General features: G+C 44.1%; 1 long non-coding RNA gene across 1 annotated transcript; it reads right to left on the bottom strand.

The window, feature by feature from the left end:
- Nucleotides 1-251: 251 nt before the first annotated feature.
- Nucleotides 252-3,140, bottom strand: LOC144097559 (uncharacterized). The gene is made up of 3 exons (XR_013307061.1): nucleotides 3,066-3,140; nucleotides 2,456-2,529; nucleotides 252-384 (listed from the first exon to the last, which is right to left on the bottom strand). It is a non-coding gene; the product is annotated as an uncharacterized LOC144097559 (long non-coding RNA).
- Nucleotides 3,141-14,721: the final 11,581 nt, after the last annotated feature.

Genomic DNA, 14,721 nt, shown 5'->3' with positions numbered 1-14,721 from the left:
CCAACATAGACGTGGAAGGAGAAATTTGAAAAAAAAAGCCACAACAAGCACATAATAATTTTTCAGGTTTTCACAGCACACTGAGCCCCTTAAATGGCAAATACTTTCCTAAAAGAACATAACAGAAGCGGCAATTTTTTATCGGGAATCATTTTTTTTCATGTACTTCGTTGTTCTTGAAGCATGGGCAGGTGTAGAGCAGTCAGTTTAGTGCATGCATCCCTAAGCGATGCCATGCCAAAAACTGTACTTACAGAAAAAGCTTGCTTTACTGAGTGAATACCACTGGCCATCCACTAATTTCCCAGCCTGCTCCAGGTCCCTGGCACAAATAGCACGCAACTTGTTGGCTTGCACAACTTCCATGCAACTCTTGGTCTTTAGCTGGGAAAAATTGAACGATCAGCGAGATATCAAATTTTACATGCATTGCTTTGTTTCAATGACCGATTAAGAAAAAAACAGCGCTTTCTGTGAGCGCAACTATTTTTTCACATTAGCTTTTTACAGTAAACCACGTTTATCGCGACCTAATTCACACTGACTTGCTGCACGGTCCCAGCACTACTGTGTGTAGCTCTATGATTTCAAATGCTTGTTAGCTCTGAGCCCTTGGGCTTGCACTCGTTAATGCAGAAAACCTCGGAAAGGGCAACCAGAGCTTCGAGCTTTAAGCCATAGGTATTCAGAAGCTCAGTGGTCTGTGGGAGAACTTTTGGCTGGGTGACACAGTAACAAATGCTGCTCCAGTTACTTTCGCTCCATTGCAAAAAACTCGCACAGCAGAGACCTGTTCTCCATTTTGCATTGCAGAAACAATCACTGAAATTCAAGGCATGTATACTAAATTCACACCTACCTTCCAACACAACTTCATAATAATGGGTATAATTAATGGAATGAAATACCAGTCAGTACATGTAGTTTTCAATTTATCCAAAAATTATAAGCAACCAACAAACAATAAACATTAAAAGGGAAATAAAATAACCAGAATTGTTAAAAAATCTGTCCGAAGAATTATGTGACATCCACTACACTCCAGCAGTTCTTCGGCTTTGTGCAATTTCAAACCACACTTTCTTACAGGCACATTTGCACAGAAATTGGGTTGAACCTGATCTTTAAGAATCTTTTGTGGTGCAACAGTAGGGAGCAACCAGGATTTACCGAAAAACGAAGGGCCCTACACATTACAACACAAGCCCAGATGGTGCGCTTGAGTCGCCTCATATGATTATGCAAGAAACAGGAACAGAGATATATTGACTAAATCGAAAAAAGATGAAGTGCAATGCATGTGTAATGCAGAGAAGGTATAAGCAATACCGCACAAAAACACTGGGAGGATTCCAAGAGTAGTGAATGCATGAGTGGGTGGCAATCCGATGGCTAAATGAGATTAGAAAATTTGAGGAAAAAGGGTGGTAGCATGTGGCACAGGATACAGTTAACTAAAATGAACTGGAGAACCATTGTTCTGCACTAATTTTAACAGCGCATTCACACGACACACAAAATCCCTAACTCCAGGAATGGACTGCGCATCATGCGACTCAATGTCAATCACCATTGCAAATGACACCAGCACTGCGGACTGCACATGAGGAAAAGTAAGACATATTTTTGTTCAATACTTTGAGCAGCAGTCAGCTGCATTTTTAAGAGCAAAGCTCTAAAGTACGGCAACATTGGCACTTTGCTTTACTGACATGAGGGTGCTCGTGAGCGTGCAAGTCCCATGTTTGTTTTGCACCAACTGTTTTAATTGCGAGATATGTTTAACTAAAGAGCGGCATCTAACATGGTCATCAGGCCTCCTCTAGGGCATCTTTTCATTACTTCTCTTCTATATCTCTCCCTTATATCACGGTTCAAGTGTCCACCAAAATGTGTGTTACTGTTACATTTCCTTGAATTTTCCTTCAACTAATTTAAATTTTTCAAGGATGCAGCTTTAAGAAGGTAGAGGCACAAACTGTGCAGTATAACCATAAGCTATGGCAATAAACCAGCAATAAATCTGTGCTGACAGCAGCTTGCCCAGTCCATTGCAAGGATGCTATGCCATACAAGGATTGGTATCATCGTGCAATGTTACATTACTGACTGACAATTTGGTCTCTGTATCAGAAATACTGTAAACCATCATTTTAGAGCACAATGTTTTTAAAGGGATAAATGAACATATAGGTCCTTTTCGAGGACACATATGCATAGCAAGCAACAGGTGTGCAATGTCAAAGCACATTCATGTTAACAGCAGCTGTGTCAAGAGCTACATCAGCGACTATATTTTGTAGAAGTCTACAGTTCCGGTAAATATAAGCTGAGGTACTGCTGTGAAGTGCATGTAGAGTTTGCATGCATTTCTAAACCTAGCTGCAGGCCTATGTTGAAAATATTTTTCTAAATAGGCAGCTAAGATATGCATCACCGAAAAAAAAATAACTACCATGAACGGATCAGGAGGGATGACAGCCAAAGGCAGGAAGCACGCATGGCCCAATAGATGCTGGCCGCTGGCAACTGCAAATAAATACATCCAGAGCAACAGCTGTCAGTGGCTGTAGCCATGTCATAAATGACAAGAGAGGAAATCGTCTACTGCTTTAAAAAATAAAATTAGACGTAATATAAGTAAATAAAAAACCAATGAGCTAGCCCATGACAAAATAAATGAACAGATTTTATGTAATGCACCCATATATATTCTTTGAGAAGAGTCACAATGACTGTTACAGCCACACTGAAAGATGAGCTGGCTGAAATACCGCACACCAATTTGAATATAGGGTGTGCAGGTTGTCATTAATTCCTATCATCGTGCCTTGCACCAAAGTCTAGGCAATAAATTGAAAGTTGCAACCAGTCTGCCTTGGTTAAATCAGAAGAGAGAATGGAAAAAAGCTTGCCTTCACTAGCAAGAAGCTTGATATCTCACAGCACAGCTAAGCATCATAGAAAAATTGCTAGCGCATTTAACAAATCTGCATACAATTAAAAGGGGCACAAATTTGTCGACTGGCAAAGCAAGTAAGGGCAAGAAAAACAAAAAAAAACACCAAAGAACACTCGTGAGTGCGGCGAAGGGAGGTCTGTGGGTAGGATCCCGTGCCTGGGAAGAGTTTCGAGCTCGGAGAATCGCCGGCACCACAGCTGATGGCACGCAACCAAGAATAAATAACAAAGTGAAAATAAGTAACAAAAAACCATCGACAATGGCGAACGACTCGAATGCGGGCCGCAAAAGCGAGGGATATAGCAAAAAGGTAGAAATCCTAAATAAGTGTGCAGTTGCATCTCCGACAGCTCGCAGTGCTCAGAAGGAGAGGAAGCATCAACGTTTACAGCTCAGGAGACGCAAGATTCATCTAACTTTGACATAACACTGCCTCAAATCCTGTTCCACTGGGGAAGCAGAGACAAGTTTACAAATGACAAGGCGAGGAATATGCACTAGCCTTTCGCATGCAATCACTGTCTCAGAATAATTTAGTATGACGCATATTAGGGCACAAGCACTAGTCCGATAAGTACTAACCCTGAGCAAAATAGTGCGGTGTCTGATCGCAGCTGGCCTAGCGCGAGCGCTCCGTCGCGCGGCACTTCTCGCTCATCGTCTTCTACGCAGTGCAAATCCGTGCTTTTGCACTGGACCTCTTCGATTTTCCACGCTCGGGCAGCCCGCTGGCTGCCAGCAAGTTAGCCCCTGACAGGAAGTCGCGTCATGGTCACGTGAACTGCCAGCCACCGGAAACCGCGAGCAGCCGGCTCTCGCGTCTGCGTCGTCTGCTGCGTCGTCTGCTGATCACTTCCATCATGTCGAGCGAAGAGGTAGCTGCTCTTGCATTGCTCACCGATGCTGTTGACCGGAGTGAGCCCGTTGACAGCGAAGATGATGACGACGTGTCTGTCGTGCTTCTCCTGGCGGCGCATGTAGAGAGGCAGGAACGTCACAGGGTCACTCTACGTGGAGCTAGTCGTGACCACATATTTTGAATTTGAATTCCGAAAACTGTTTCTGATTTCCAGAAACTTCTGCGCAGATCTCACTGGCGAATTTGAGGCATCTGCCTTCTACCCGGAGGGATGTCGAGGACGGCGCCAGATATCTGCCCAGAAGACGATGCTCATCGCCCTGACGTACATCGGTACTCAAACCTCGATGTACCAGATTGCCGACAAATTTGACGTGAGTCGGCGGTCCACGCTGCAATAGGTCGGGTATTAGATTTCTTGTTCTCGATAAGCGAGAGAGAGATATGCTGGCCGGACCCCAACGAGCGACCGCGCAGCAAGACGGCTTTCTGCCAGCTCGGCCGTCGCGGACGAGTGCTGCCGGACGTCATCGGGTCATCGATGGATGTCATGTCCGCATGCTCGACCCTCGGAGTCGGAAGAAAGTTATTATAACCGAGAAAAGTTTCATTCCATCATACTGCAGGTGGTCTGCAAAGCTGACATTGTTTTCATAGACGTCTGTCGGCTTCCCCGGCAGCGCGCACGACTCCAGAGTTCTCCGCGAAAGCTTCCTCTTCAAAGACGCGGAATCTAAATTCGAAGGTGAGTTAAAGAACTTCTTATTGTTACATCATTAATGCGTGTTTAATACGTGCATGATGCGCGGAAGAGAGTCCAGAAAACTGAATGAATGAATGAATGAATGAATGAATGAATGAATGAATGAATGAATGAATGAATGAATGAATGAATAAAACTTTATTTTCGTTTCTTTGGGTTTAGCGGATTCCGGACGTCTTCATCTTCCGAGTTCCAATGGTCGGAGCCCTTATTCCAAGGCCCCGCTGAGCTTTGCTACCTCGCTTGCGTGCCGCACGAGTCCTCTCTGGACCGCCAGCTCGCTGCTGGTGAGCAGGCCCTCCCACTGTTCCGCACTGGGATTTTCTTGTTTATGGAATGCATAGTTGTGTCTACATTCCCATGTAATATGATATAGCGTGGGGGTTGCCCCGCACCACGTGCATTTGCCATTGTATTGTCCTGGATACATCTTATGTAGTGTTTGTCGGTTCGTAAAGGTACCTGTTTGTAATCTTCGCCATCCCACTGCCTCGTGCTGTGTCAGCAACGCGTGTGGTGGAGGATACGTCAGTCTCCTTCCTCTGTGGTAATTTAGTATTTCTGCATATGTGGGTTCTACCGTTGTGGTATGTTTCTGTAACTCCGTTGTGTCTGCTCGGTGGGTCATCTCGCGAGCTAGACTGTCTGCCATAAGGTTCCCTTCCACTCCGGCGTGTCCCGGTATCCAGAAAATTTTGTGTTGTAATGATGTATTGGGAGGCCCTGCCTGGAGGATGATTTGCAGGGCTCCCTTGTATATTCTTCCTGCCGTGTAGCTTCTACACGCGGCTTTCGAATCTGTCAGAATCGTGAGTGATTTATTTAGTCGGTTCCGTTCAGCTACTGCCAGAGCTACGGCAACTTCTTCCTCCTCGGTTACCGAACACATTTTGGTTGTTACACACGTGACCGCCTCTAGGCTCTGGTTGACGACCACTGATGTAACTCTATGTTCTTTGGTGTCCCTGTTCCACGGATACAGGCCTGCATCCGTGTATACCGTGTTTTCTTTGGTAGCTAAGTGTTTTTCTACGTACTCTGCCCTAGCGGCTCGTCAAGCCCCGTGCAGGTTCGGGTCCATGTTTCTCGGTAAGGGGCAGACTCTGATGTTTTGTCTGACTTCGTCTGGTATGTTTGCTACTCTGCCTTCTGTTTCTTTACTGCTATACCCTAACCTGCGAAGGAGCGCACGGCCAGTGGTCGACTGCTGGAGTCTGGTTAGTTGCGATCCAGCTTGCACCTCTCGTAGCTCTTCGAAGGTATTGTGGATGCCCAGCATCAAGAGTTTTTCATTTGATGTATTTCTTGGTAGGTTTAGCGCTGTTTTGAAGGCTTTCCTTATAAGCGTGTCCGCTTGTTCCTTCTCATTCTTTGTCATGTGGTGATACGGCAGGGAATAGGAGATCCGGCTGATTACGAGGCTTTTAATCAGCTTTACTGTATCTCCCTCCTTCATCCCGTGCCTTTTCTGTGAGACTCGCGTGATCATTATGCTGACTTGCTTTGTTGATTGTTTTAGGAGACTGAGTGTGTGGCTGCATCTATTGCATCCTTGGATCCACATACCCAGTATTCTTATCATGTTTCGTTCTGGAATGGTCTGTCTTTCCAAACGCACTGTCAATTCTTCCGGCGTTGGCTTCTTTCCGACCCGCAGAATTTCCGATTTCTCGGTTGAGCACGCGAGTCCTCTAGCCCTGACGTATTCCTCCACGCATGTCGCTGCTTTCTGCAATAGTTCTTCTTTTCGGCCAAGTGACCCTTGGTTGACCCAGACAGTGATGTCATCCGCATACATGGCATGCTGGATACCTTCGATCTTGCTCAGCTTGCGTGCGAGGCCGATCTTTGCCATGTTGAACAGGACCGGTGAGATCACCGATCCTTGTGGAGTTCCTTTGTTTGGCTTCTTAGGTCTCCCAGTCCCACCGTGGCCGTGCGGTTTGACAGGAAGGCCCTTACATAGTTGTGGATTCTTCTCCCACACCTGGTATTGTTGATTCCTTCCATGATTGCTTCATGACCTACGTTGTCAAAAGCACCCTTGATGTCCAGGGCCATTACGATATTTTCTCCTGTTTTGGGAATTGTGTCTATTATTTCCTCTTTGATTTGTAGGAGGATGTCTTGGGTTGACAAGTTTGCTCTGAAGCCGAACATACTTTGGGGGTATTGTTCCTCGTCTTCAAGGTGTTGCTGTATTCTTTTCGTTATGACTCTTTCGTAGAGTTTGCCTAGACATGATGTTAACGAGATGGGTCTTAGGTTCTCTATCTGAAGCTTTTTGCCTGGTTTTGGTATCATGACCACCTCCGCGTGCTTCCAGTCTTTGGGGACGGTGCCTGTGGCGCATAGTTCATTTAGGTATTCCGTGAGCTGGGCTATTGCTTCATCGCTTAGATTGCGGATGAGCGAATTCTTGATCTTGTCTGCTCCCGCTGCCGTATTCTTGGTTATCGCTCTAACTGCTGCGTAGACTTCTTGATTTGTTACCGGCCTGTCTAAGTGTGGATTATCCTCTCCTTGATATTCTCCTTTGTATTCTTGGGGCCTGTTGTTGCCGTAGCATTTCGTCTTGATCGCTTCGATCAAGTCATCGTTGCTGCCCTTGAATTTGTGTACGAGTCTTTGTATGGCTTTGCCGCTTTCTGCTTTTGTTATATGCGGCACGCGCATATATGCAAGATATCGATTAATCGTCTCGGATCGTTTTTGCTAGTTTTAACCAAGCTGAACTTTTATGCAACAGGTATACATATGGTGATGCTCTGAATTACGCGTTTACAAATTGTTACATATGCTACGGTGGGTCATATACGCAGGAGGTTTTAATTTGTTAATTTTTATTTTTTACGTACGTGAATTAATTCGCGCAGGAGGATACCTTTTGGGAGACGCTGCGTATCCGTTGCTGCCGTGGCTGCTGCGCCCGTACCGCCAGTCCACGACCAACTGGCAGCTTTGGATGGCGGCATTCAACAATGCGCACGGTCGGCAGCGCGTTGTTGTGGAGGGCAGCTTCGGCCTGCTGAAGGCGCGATTTCAGCGGCTCCCCTACATCGACGTCGCCAGAATTAGCCAGGCGGTGCACATCGTGCTGGCAGCTTGCGCGCTGCGCACAACAAGGCAAGGAGGTGCGGTGACGCAATGGAAATCTTGGAGGAGGTGGACAGCGGAACCAACATGTCGCCAACTGAGCCTGCCGACGAGGAAGAGAGTGCTGTTTCGGCAGAAACTTTGCGCGACAGCGTTGCTCAGAGCCTTCAATCGTGAAGTATATATGCCTCTCATGTATACCTGCCTTCATTTACTTTTTCATTGCTTGAGCTTTATGCAGTGTGAGCTTCCATCACTCCATTACACTTAAAGATAAAATTAGGGCTGAAAGCAGAGAAATTAAATTATTTGCTTTCAGCAACAATATTGTTATGCATATGTTGCCTGTTGGGACTATATATGAAGCAACGCAATTAGCACATACGATGACTTGCAGCCTTTTCTATCTTTCCTTAATGGAGTGGTCTTCCTACATTTTTTGCCAAGAGTTTTTATTGTCCTTTTCATTTGTGCACTTTTGTAATTGCATGCAATTTCTCAGTTTTTTGCATTGAAATATTTCTTATGTGCATTGCAGATAGATTATGTGGTGAAGATTATAGTGCATTGTTAAATGCAACAGCACTTTAATTAAATGGCTGTTACCGTCCTTTCTTACTTTATATAAAAAACATGGTTTTACCTCATCACAATAATATCCCAGGTGTTGATTTGTGAATGGGAATTGCTGTTTTCTGTGGTTTTATTTGTTCCAGAAGGAATAGGTTTTCTTTTAGTGTATATATGGTCCTAATAGGGCAGCTGATTTTGTGCTGGGCTCATCTTCTGGTTGTGAAGTGGGATCTGCTAGCTCCTGCTCAGAACTGTTTGTTGTTGAATTGACAGCCTTTTCTGTTTTGTGGTAATGGTAATCCTGAACCGCGCACTAACAAAATTTTCTAGCTGGATCTCATGATTTTTCATGCAATAAATTGTATAAATAGTGCCTAAATTTAATGATAAAACATTGCTTAATTATTGACCATACTCCACTAACACCTGTGGCCTGCCCTTAATTAATGAGGGAGTATATCATTAACCCATAGTAAGAGTTTGAATGTGAGCTGTATAAGTTTCTCATATAAGTTGTGTATGTTGCAACGCTTTGTTTTTGGTCTTGTTGACACTGCTACATTTCAAGCTCTGTGTTCTATGGGCAAATCTAGCTGTGTGGTCCTGCAGGATGACACATTTTAGTGTAGGTTCTTTTTTTCGTACTTCTTGGAGTATACTACTGCCTGCCACCTGCATAGACTGGTTAATGTAGCGAGGGATATTGGTACACAAAATGATGTTCATGCGTGATGTTCGTGAAATAAATTTTTGTGCGTAAATCATACAGAGAAGCCTTTCAGTTTTCTCTTCGTATATGTCTGTATTCTGCCCCATGAACAATAAATGACAAGAGGCAGTGTGTAAGCTAAACTGCTGGAATAAGGGTGGGCAATAGAGATATTTTAGACAGTTGTGCTCTACAAGTATTCTGAATGTATATTCAATGAAACACGTCGAGATCTTATTACGTATGCATGATTGTAGAATATATGGAAAGATGAAGCACTGGGATAATTTAAAGTACACACATATTGAAATGAAATTAATACAGGATAAGAGACGAATTTACAAGTGTGCGTATACACATGCACATGTAGCCATTTAGTATAAATATGTAGAACTGAACAGAATGAAACATACAGAAGCAATTAATTAATGAAAGTTATAAAAAATGTCAACTGCCGACTAGACGGAATAAAAGAAAACATTAAAAACTATGCATTAGTTAGGAGGCTTCGAGAATGATGTTAGGAGGAGGTCCATCGCTCAAGTGCTGCAGCCACCCAATTAAGTGCTGCACTCCTCCTCTAGTCAGCAGCAATTTTTCTTCAATGGCCATCCACTGCTGTGTGTTAGCTTCAGTCACGATAAGATGGCTGACATGTTCAAATGTGCATTGTGTCTTCTGATTAGTAAATGACAAACATTCAAGCCAAGATGCTGGAAGGATGTTATGTGCTAGAGAAATTTAGACAAGTATGCTCTGGAAATTTTGTTGCCATCCAATTTATTATCAGTACATACAGAAACGAGTGATCAGAATGTACATTACATGAAACATGCAGATCTTATTAGATTTTAAACTATATTAAAGTATATACACAATATGAAGTGCAACCAAGAACGAGATGAATCTAATGTGTCTAAGTGTACACATGCACACACACATACATATCAACTTAGCAGAAATATACAGAACTGAACACAAACATATAACAGCAATTATGAATGAAAATCATAAAAGTAAGTGCTCACTAGACAAAGGACGAAAATTTAAAATTAAGCATTATAGTAAGGAGGGCTTGGAGAGTGAATTGCAGAACGGATTGGGAATGAGTTGGGGCACGTATCGGAGAATAGAGTTACACAAGCGCCTGCCATTCAAGTGCTGCAGCCACCCCCTCAAGAGCTACAGTCGTCCTCTCTTCAGCAGCAACCTTCCTCTCTTCAAGACCCATGCGCTCCCTGTGCCGCTGCTGTCTGTTAGCTTCGGCCATCTCAAGATGGGTGACGGCACTCTCGAGCACTGCACGAGAGGTATCTGTCCTGGGCCTCTTCCTGGCTGGGCTTGGTTGCTGCTGTAGGGGGCTTGGCAGCATAGATGGGCTTGGGGGCTGTGAGTCTCCAGCAGTAGTGCTGCCTCTGCTCGTGCTCAGTTGCGAGCTAGCTGCCAGAAATTGGGCTCGCTGTGGCCGTTACCCTGCTGGGGCCAGGCTGGGGGCTGGCTGCAGGTTCAGCCTGGCTGCTGGAGGCAAAATAATGCGACATCATTATGCATTCCTTGCACTAAAGAACAGAGACTTTGTAGTGCATATGTGTAATCCTTACACAAAGGGCACTGTCATTCATTCAGTCATTTAATTTCGTACATATAATTCTGCTGACAGCAAAAGTCAACTTGGAGCATCTTTGAAACCATTTACGAAACGGGGATTAAATTGCTATCAAAGGCATTTCAATTTCAGTTAGCCGAAAAAATTAACACAGCAGATTGTTTTGTATTTTTGTTCAAAAAGGTCTACCCCCAAGGAATTAACCTGTCAAGTTTATTGTTGCGGTCTAAACAGTCATAGACGGAACTTTATAATGCTCATACCACATTTACATTTACAAAGAAGCTAGAGCACAAAATTTTTCAAGAAGTGCAAGCTAAATTTGACAGCTTTCAAATGTATAAAGATCCATTTTCAAAAAGAGAGAGCATTTTATTGTCAGTAATTCTAGATTGTTGAGAGCAATGGCACAATATCGCTCAAAACATGAAGCCTTACATATGTGGTGCCATAATGTTCTTGATGTATTGGGCCACTATTTCACATGTTGGCCACATTAATCAAGAAAAAGAACTCATTTGTAGACAAAGTCAAATTTTTCAATGCTTGTTGCCTTCTATGTGCCCTTAAACCTGTTTACTGCCTGCCTGCCATATATTTTGTGCAAGGTTCAGTGGCTTTCCTACACACCCCCTTGTTTTTCTGAAGGCCCTTCCTTAATTGGTAGTGAATTTTTTTCGTACCTTACTCACGGATGTAACTGCTAGGAATGTAGCTGAGAATGCGCCATATATTTGTGGCAGTTCAGTTATTTTATTAGTAGGAAACACACAGATATACTCATGTCTTGGTTTATATTTATTTGGTTTATATTTCTTGATTGGTTTATGGTTATTGAGTGAATAGTCGGAGTGTGTGAAGAGCCTTGTACATATTCAACCTTGTGCTTGTACATATTCAACCAACTGTGCGTAGCAGCCATAAATTTTGATACCTAGATGTGTCCGTGTCATGCAAATCATCACGGCTGACATCAAAGCTCTGATGTACACCTTCCACGTGTGCGTACACAGTTGAGCATGCACATACTCAACTCTGTGTTTAACTATTGACTCGGTCTGTTACGTTGAGAGCAAAGATGCATGTTTTGCCGAGGTTTACAAGTCTCCGATATGCGACTGGTGTTGAACAGTTTTTTTTGTTAGGTTTATTGTAGTCCTAGCTACTGCACCGTTTCTGGACACATTTCATGTAGTCGTTGTTCCTTACTTTTGTCTCTTGATAAATATGACTTGTATCCTTGTATAAAGCGAAGCAATTGTTGACGCTCTTTGTCATGAGTGTAGTGCTTCAGTCATGGGCCTTTTTTGCCCTAGGTGCCACATCAAGACACAATTAAAAACTGAAAAATGACTACCACAACATCCCTACTTCAACAACAATCCCCCTGATTTTATACTTGGGGAAACTCCTGGTGGTGCTTGATTTCAAAAATGTTTTGCACAACATGCACTCTTTTCCAAAAGTAACCAAGCAACTGGGTTTGTTCTTTAGGCATGTAATGGAGCACATGCATGGCACCCCTTAAACCTTAAATCTGTATGGAGAATCATTCTTCACTATCTGAGGCCATTTGCTGTGTAGTGGTGCCATAAGGGCTCCACTATATGGCTGAGAGGCAAGCCCAATATACTAGTTACTTATTTCGGCAAAGGCTGTGCTACAATGCGTTTAAATTCCCAGTCGCACTTCTCGTGAGCAGAAAAAAAATGACTCACTCTTGGATGCTCTGGACGAGTCCTGGCCCCAGCAGGTAGGGTGGGTTGATGCTGTAAGCTTTTTCAAAAATTTCAGCGAGCTCCCTGAGAACAAAAAATATAGGATCCATTTGACACATATATATGACATCACTTAATATGTGTACGGCTCTGCAAACACACTATTTCATGCATGAAGCTTGACATATATCTATTCAGCGAGACAAGACACATGTAACGCTAGCCTTAACCACGGCATGCATAATGCCCGATAGTTGCCCAGCAGCAGAGCTGTTGGCATGAGCACAAAGTCCGGGTTTATGCCTCTCAGCAGCCGTATGCAGCTGACGAAAATAGACAATTTAACCACTCAAATGTTGCTGTGTAATCTATACCACCCTAAAATTACAACAGGAATTACATCATTTAGACAAGAGATGTCCAAAATTGGTACAGTTAATTATTCTGTCACACAATATACCTGGACCTGAGTAAATAATGCCGCAACATTCTTAACAGGTTTGTGGAATGATTAAACTGCTTCAGAGGCAAAAGTCACGTATTCATATAATCCGGAAAACATAAGTTTTCCATTCTGTAGAAATTAATTTACTCTTCTGAGATCATGTTCGAAGTACGTATACAAGTAATAAACTTACTCTTCAAAGTCGCATGTTCTCCGGTCCGCCCCTGATTGGCTCATATGGTGTCGCACCATTTTATATTTTCTCTCCAGACCCCGCCAATTGTTCTCAATTTGCGAATGGGTCAATGGCATCCGAATTTTGAATTCATCAAATCTGCCAAATTTTCCCGGAGTTGTCTTTTAGTTTTTAGACGTTTAGAAGGGTCTGATTTGAAATTTTTATATTCTTCAATCAGGAACAAAACTTTGGCCTAAGGCCACAACTCCCCAGGCTCGGTGGTAGATGGGACGGGGGCTGCCGGCGCATTGAGCCATACCTGCACGTTGTCTGCAATCAAAGGAAAGCATATATATGTTGCGCACTAAGTACCGGATTATCATATATTGCATATACATAAACATGTAGCGAGAAATCTATATACGTACGTACCTGCTGTCACATAAAGGCGCTGGTTTCCGTGGAAAATGGGTGCACCGGTGTCGTCGAATACCTCAAAAATTTCTTGTTCCACACCTTCCAAGAGGATTCTCAGCGGCGCGGCCATCCAGTATCTCCTCCGAAACGAACGTATGAAGTGAAAGCGTTGGAAAGGAGCTGGCGTATAAATAAGGGACGAAGCAGATGCAAAAGATAGCAAGCAGAACGAGGGACTCCTGTTAATCCGTAAAGCGCCAAAGAAACGGAATAATTAAGATACTACCTGTAAGCTTGCACCAACACAGGCGCACGCATGCATGTCCGCACCAAAGAGATGCATGTCCGCACCGTAGACGCCGCAAACTAAGCCAGCACTTAAGCCAGCAGCAAAAAGCGCTACAACGCATGCACGACACATATGCGTGCATGCCTACATCAGATATATCGAGGGAGCGCGCCGACACGCGCGTATATGTGCTACAATAAAACAAGACCGGAAATTAACTCCGTGGAGTTCACGAGAGATAACGGATGCATATCGTATATGCGATGCATCCGTTATCTGCCGTGAACCGCGCTTGTCTCACGCGTATAAGAGGTCGACGTCGCTCGGAGCGCGCGCATATGCCGATACGATCCAGTCGAAACCCAGAGGTGCGAAAGAAACAGGCGTCGTTAGCGATCGCTGAGCCAGCTGCAAGAGAAAAAAGCAAAGATATACAATACAGCTATAGCTGATACCAGAGGCGATGATAGACGCCGCGCGCAAACGAAAAGATATAAGCGCGCTAACGATCGAGTTTGTGAGATATAGATAATGGCGCGCCAGTTTGAGACGCCACGAAGAACTGCCGAAATCGCGAAGCGCGGCCATCATCGTCCAAAAAGCAAACCGGGAGCGACCGCTGAACCTGCAAGACACGAAACAAAGATAAACTCGGTTAGCTGATACAAGAATAGAGATATCATAGACGCCGCAAGAAGCTAGAGAAGATATATACCAGCTGCAAGCCAACGTACAACAAGAGCTCTCATGCACGCATGCAGTATATACGTTAGAAAGATATGCCGACGTGCACGTAGTAAAATAGAATAAGACCGGAAACCAAACCATCTTATCAAGTAATCAAGAGAGGTAACGACGTTTCACACGAGACGGCGCCCGGAGGTGCCGAAATAAGAAGCGTTAGTTGAAACGAGTAAACAAGATGGGGCTCGGAGATTCGACTCGAAATAAGACACGCATAACCATGTTAGGAAAACAGCACAGAGATACGAACGCGAACGCCGTTTCTGCGCGCTGGCTGTTAACCACCCAAGCTGTCGCGAATGCGCCTCCCTCCATTTTGTCGTCTGCTAGCCCTCACAGCAGAGTGCTGTGGAGCTAGCAGA

Source organism: Amblyomma americanum, chromosome 7, assembly GCF_052857255.1.
Source record: "Amblyomma americanum isolate KBUSLIRL-KWMA chromosome 7, ASM5285725v1, whole genome shotgun sequence".
NCBI classification, from domain to species: Eukaryota; Metazoa; Arthropoda; class Arachnida; order Ixodida; family Ixodidae; genus Amblyomma; species Amblyomma americanum.
Note: the sequence above shows the minus strand (reverse complement) of the source record. Positions and strands in the feature narration are given on the sequence as shown.